A 7,143-nucleotide genomic window follows, 5' to 3' on the forward strand; every position below is an offset into this window, starting at 1 on the left:
CAATTGACCCACTTGCATTTAATGGCTTAAAAAATTTAACAACTTTATCAATAACATCAAATAAATATTTAACAAAAATACCTGCATTAATTTTTGATAATTTAAAACAATTATATGTATTGCATATTAATGATTTTTACATAACCCGTTTGATTAATAGCATTAAAAATGTTGTGAGATCATTGAATTTAGATAAATCAATGGTATTATTAAATTTACATGAAAACCAGTTGATTTATTCAGTTGATGGTTCTATTCGTCAATCATCATGGCAAGAAATTATTGTTTCATCAACTGAAACAATGGTTACAAGTTATGATGATGCTGATATGAAAAATAGAAATAATATATATTTATATAACACAACTGAGTCTGAAGTTTATAATACATATGATAATAATCAAAAAGTTAAAAGTTGTTCATATAAATCATCAGTTTGTATTAATTCTAAAACTTCACCTGTTCTTGAAGTTTGTATAAATTCAACTGGTACATTAATTTCTGTTAAAAGCATAGATCCATATGTTTCAATTGAAAAATTTAAACTTGACATTGGATGTATTGAAACAATTGGAAAATTTGCATTTGGAGAATCAAATATTGAAAAAGAATTAAAAATAGTATCACACGTTGAAAAATTAAAAGTTGTACGTGGTGCATTTTCCAATTTACCAAATTTAACAGATCTACGTTTTTTAGATAGCGTTGTTCTATTAAGTCATTCTACGTTTGAAGATCTTTTCAATTTGAAAACTTTAGTATTATCCTGTGATGATAGAAATGGATCACTTTGTGAAGTACTAACAGATGTACCAGAATTAAAGAATTTAAAAATTATTGATTCCGATAAAATAAATATTTGTAATCATCGTTCATGTGGCAGTGATATTTTTTCTATTGAAAATCTTCATTATAACGGTGGTGCAATTAATATAATTCGAAATGATTCAATGAAATGTGTAAAATATTTGAAATATTTATCTATAATTAATACAAATTTAACAACAATTGAATCTAATGCTTTCAATGGTTTGAAAAAACTTCATACACTTTCATTGTCTCATAATAAAATAAATTTTATTCGTAAAAATATTTTTAAAAATTTGATAAGTTTGAAAGTACTTTATTTGCAATTTAATTATATTCAAGAAATTGAAGCAAGAACATTTGAATTGATTGCAAATTTACTTGAAATAAATTTGGATGTTAATCAATTAAGTATCATAAAAAAAAATACTTTTACTGGTCTCAAATGTGATATGTTACATTTATCAAGTAATAACATTCAAAATATTGAAGATGATGCCTTTTATAATTCACAAATAAAAGATTTATTTTATTTTAATAATCCAAAGATTGAAACTAGCCTTGATAAAATTAATCTCAGTAATTTAACTGAGATACATCAAAATCCAGGAACAATTTCTGGTCTCAATCAACAACCTCAGGCAAAATGCAAATTGTTATATCCAAAGAATGATATCATATGTGAAACTGCAGCCTCAGAAATTGCTAAAAATATTCAGAAACAGGAAAAGATTGATTCATTTGTTTAATTATCTATTTTTGAAGATGGAGAGCCTATTAAAAGCTGTAAAAAAAAAAGCTTGTCCAAGCAGCCCCGTAACATCTTAATCATAGATTTTAAATTATAGAAGATTTCATCAACAAAAATTAGAAAATAATATAATATTTTTATCATTATTGCACATAGCACAAATAATATTCCTGCACAAAAATAATTATTGCACAAAAATTTAAAAATTTTTTTCAAGTAAATTTAATTTTAATAATTTTTCTTTTGATTTAACGCACACGTTTCTTGCACAATGACTTTGTAATTATTTATAAAACAAATGTAATCCAACATTATAATGAAAATATAAAATATATAATAATAATAATGATGATATTTTTTTGTGTAACATATACAAATACAATTTTCGTCTTAAAATAAAATACAGCTATGTCACTAAAATTGACAATAAACAACCCTTCGTTAAATAAATAGTTTATATTTTAATGATAAATCATTTATGTATGTATAAATTTAAAATAAATATTAACATTATCAAGGTAGATTGTAGTTTAACCCATTTGTTTTTCTCTTTGTATATTTAATCTCTTAACACTCAGCATACTATATTTAAATATATATATATATATATTTACAATTTGAATGCATTAATGTTATCCGTTTCTGTGTTCTCTTATGGATTCCAACGCGTATAACACATACAATTCGTGGCCTATGTAGAGATTTGAAATTCCATTGTCGACACGTGCATTAAACAGTTCTCTATGTGCAATACTATGATGCAAGAGAGGTTGAGAATTGAATTGTGGAAAGGGAATGTAAATTAGGAAAAGGGGATTGAAGAGAAAAGGGATGAACGGGACGACGAGAAGGTACGCATATTTGAGATTCACTATTATTTCTCTAATGTTGTATATATATCTATATGAATGTAGATGTGCAGTGTGTATATATTTGTGTGTACACAGGCAATTCGTATACTCACACGTAAAGCTGTATAACTGTACTTGGGTCATTGGAGGTACAGTTAGAATCGTAATTGCCCAAACCCTTTCACCCTCTCAGTCTCTTTACAATGCCATCCTCATTCTACAAACCGGAACCATCGAATTCTCTTGGGTCTCTCTTGTTTCATTTTAATGCAATATGTATACATATATATATAAACTAAAATCTATGTATTTTACAATCTATACAACATGTATATATACATGAATATATTGTCATTCGTAATATATACATACATAAAATTATATCTGTATTATATAATATCTAACACCTCAAAATTCAATATTGAAAATTTGGAAAATACAAAAAATAAATTGTAGAAGAAAAAACAAATATCAATAATCAATAAACAATATTATTTATTTTAATTTGTTTAAAAAGAATTTAATTTATATTTGAAATATTTATTAAATATTTTAATATATAAATTTATTTAGATTTTTTTATTTATAAAAAAAAATAAAATTAAATAAAAAAATGCTTGAAAATTGTATATAGGAAATGAATTTTTTTTTTTTTTTAAATTAGTCGTATAAAAAAAAAAAAAAGTTTAAATAAAGTTTAAAATACTTGAGTGGATGTGTATATATATATTTTCAAGCAAAATTTCAAATCGATGATTGACTAAAAAGTTTGATATAGAAGAAAAACAAAAAAATTATGAGCTTTTTTTTTTATTTATTTCAACAACATATATTGAGTTATATAGATTGTGAGTTAAGTATATATCTGTGTATATAATTTGTAAATAACTGCTAAACTTTGTGGTCCATTTTGGTAGACTTGGGATTTTCTCTTGAAACTCACAACAATATATATATATAACATTATGCCCAGGGATTATATAACATTGGAAGCGACCATCCTCTTGTTGTACAGTATATACTAACCTATACGTTTTACCAATAATGAGTTTTTCTTTTTTTCTTCTTTGGTAAAACCAGGACAGCCAGTTTCCACAACAACCAACACACACATATATTTTATAAATATCTATACATGAATTTTTTTTTTTTGTTTGTGTGTAAATTTACATGTAAGTTTACTTTGAAAATGTACGCATACATATATTATGTATTTATATTTGAAGGAGAGACGCTTGAAGGTAAACGAGACAAAATAAAAGACAGAGCTTGCAACACGAGCCTAGATGGTAAATCAACCTCAACATCATCCAACTCATCTCTCTCTCTCTTTTTTTTTCTCTCTTTTTTTTTTGTATCTCTTTGAATCGTTTTATCTCTTGTGCACTCATTGAGAAAGCTTGTGGCAATGAAGAGCAAAGATGGAAGCTTTACAAAGCCGCTGTGGCAGTTTCGCGGTCTATCGATACTAATTCCCGTGTTCAAGACAAACACACACACACACACACATACATAACCAACTTACTTTTACTTATGTATATACAGTTCTTGGAAAGTTATCAAACACAAAGTCTATCGGTCTCCTCTACAAGTTTCTCATCTTATCTTTCATCTACTTACTTTTTTTTTTTTTTCATATATATTTTTCGCTCAATTTCTTTCTCTTTATTTTTATTTATTTTTCTTGCATATCTCACTTTATATCCCCCTTTGTTGTCCAGTGATTTAAACAGTCAATCGAAAAAAAAAAAATATAAAATAAAAGCAGTCAATAATTCTTTAAAAGATTGTTTGAATAGATTTTTTTTTTTGACTTGTGTTTTACATTTTTATCGATTGATTTATATTTTTAAACAGTAAATATTCTTTGAAATATTATATAATTATCACTTGAATATTCACACTTTAATATGATGAAATAATATTTTCATAGAAATGATGAATAATTTATATTACAAGGACACTTGTCTTATTGAAATTTTCATTATTGTATAATAAAAATAGAAAAAGAATTAAGGGTTATATCTTTACATAAAATATATATACATATTTAAAAGTAAGAGGATAAAAATCGACAGAATAAAATGACCCTTTGACCCTTTTCATTACAAAAAATAATATGTCGATAAAATTGAAAAAACAGTTAGAAATAAAAAATAAATATTAATAAGTAATGTTTTTTTTTTTTTATTCAAACAAATGTCATTACTCATTACTCATTAGAAAATCAATAATAATTACGTAAATTAATGTTATCTGTTTTTAAAATATAAATTAAAAATTAATAAAATTTAAAAATATAAATTTAAATAAATTAATTTCAATAATTAACGTATTTAAAATTGAAAATCAATGTTAATCAATATCCGAATTTCGAAATAATATAAATAAATAATAAACATGTTTATTTTTTAATTGAAAAAAAAAAAAATGTATTATATATTTTATAAAGGTTTTAGGATGAAGAATTTTTTTACATTAAAAATTTAAATATACATAGTGTATATAGGTATATATATTGAAGTAAAATAGAAGGCAAATCACAGGGGAAACATCAGAGAAACGTCACGGTTCGTACGATACTCCAACAAAATAGTGTAGCATGACCACGCTTTACGAGAATTTCTATCTATATACAAAGACACATAAGACCAAATAGGATCAAGAGGCGAATTAGACGCTTCATGAGAGTCAAAGGAGCAATGAAAACTCAAATGTTACTGAGACATGAGCCTACCAAATTATTCCTCATCGATCCTCGAATGACACTTTACTATTATCCATAAATATTTCATGAAACACAAAATAATAATTAACAATTCTACTTGACGTTTAATAATAAATTTACCATAAAAACTTCTTGGAAATTTAAATATTCTCAAAAAGATTTAATAATCAAAAATTTTTTGATTAATAAAAAATTAAATATCATGAATAAATTTAAATGTTTTTTAAAATATTTTCTAGTTTTATAATTTATTCGTTTTATTCGATGAATTATTATTATAAATTTTTTAAAAGATATTGATAAAATGTTGGATAAAAAAATGTTAAAGAATATAAAATAAATTAGAGAGAAATAAAATATATATATAAATAAAAAAAAATAGATAAGGATATGAGATATTTAATTGGACATTGGACTCTTGGATAGAAGAGTAATTAAGCTGAGTAATTATATATCAACTAACCTTTATCTCTTCACGTCTGACCTGAGCAAGACTTGTGCTCAGGTAAAACATTTAAAAAAAATATATATAGCATGTTATTTTATATCTTTTCAGTGCTACTAAATTCTACAACTCATGGAAAAAATAAAAAAACAAATTTTGTATGCTATTCGTGATAAGTACAAGTCTGTAATTTCAATAAGCTTTTTTTTTTTTTCTTCTGATTTTTTCAGTCTTATTCTATCAACGAATCAACTAATTGCCAGAATAATTTAACATTTTTTTTTTTATATTAATTTTAGTTTTTTAAAGTTGCGACGAAACACACACAAATGCAATATAAATATATACTTTTTTAATTTTTCAACTTGTCTCTATTTAAATTATGATATGACAGTTTGCTTTGATGAAAAAAAAATTATTAAAAAAATCATTTTAATTTTTTAGTAAAAAATTTTTTCTACAGTAAAAACCAATTGAATTTATAAAGTCACTTTTTTTTTTATTTCTTGTTGGTTTGTAATTCAGCACAAGTGCAATTCAAATGCGAGAATAAAAAATAAATAAATACAAGCTTTTTTTTTTGCAGGAAATAAGCTAGAGGATGATGGAAAAATAAAAAAATAAAAAAAATAGAAATTTAATTTAATAATACAAAAGATAATATTGAGAAAAAAAAAAAAATTTATAAATAAACAAAAAGAATGAATTAAAATAAGAGTAAATGTGATGGAAAAAAATAAATATACTAATCATAAATATAAAAAAATAAATATTGTATAAAAAAGGATGAATTGAATAAAAAAAAAAAAAATGGTAAAAGGTTTGACCAGGTCTTATTGCAAAACTCAAGTTTGTAAATATATATATAAATGAAGTTTTGTTAGTGTGCACAACGACTCTCCTTTGGCCCAAGCAGCCACTTCTAACAAAAAAGCTCTCTTGTGGTTACTAGTATATATATTCCCTCATACACTCTTCCTTTTTTTTTTTTTTTCTTTCTTCATAAAGCCCTCTTCATACCAACTCGTCATATCCTCTCAACGCTGCACTGTCACCAGGACTTGGTTTCAAATTAAACCACTCAAAACTCAAAGTGTTTTTCTATGAAAAAAAATAATCTATATTTTTTCCAATAACAATAAGACCATAATAATGAAAAATACAAAAAAATTAAATTAAAAAATTTGATCTTTCTAAGATTTTTTCTAGAAAATATTTTATTTTTTTTTCACAGTGAATATTATCTTTGAGAGTTGATAAATAATTCATATTCTTTTTGAAAAAAAAAAATTCTTTTTTTTTTACCGTTTAAACGTTTGAAGACTTGAGGGAATTATATCCTTCGTTATTAATGAATTTTATTTTATTATTTTTATATTTTTAAGAGACAAAAAAGCAAAAAAAAAAAAAAATGGTAACATAAAAGTATAGAGCTTACATGTTTACCCGGGTGGCCACAAGTAGAGATACCACTTTCTGGAATATAAAGAATAATAATAGGAAATATAAGAATACAAGAATAATAATAATAAAAAATAGAAAAAAAAACGAGGGAAATAAT

This window comes from Aphidius gifuensis, linkage group LG4, assembly GCF_014905175.1.
Source record: "Aphidius gifuensis isolate YNYX2018 linkage group LG4, ASM1490517v1, whole genome shotgun sequence".
Lineage (NCBI taxonomy): Eukaryota > Metazoa > Arthropoda > Insecta > Hymenoptera > Braconidae > Aphidius > Aphidius gifuensis.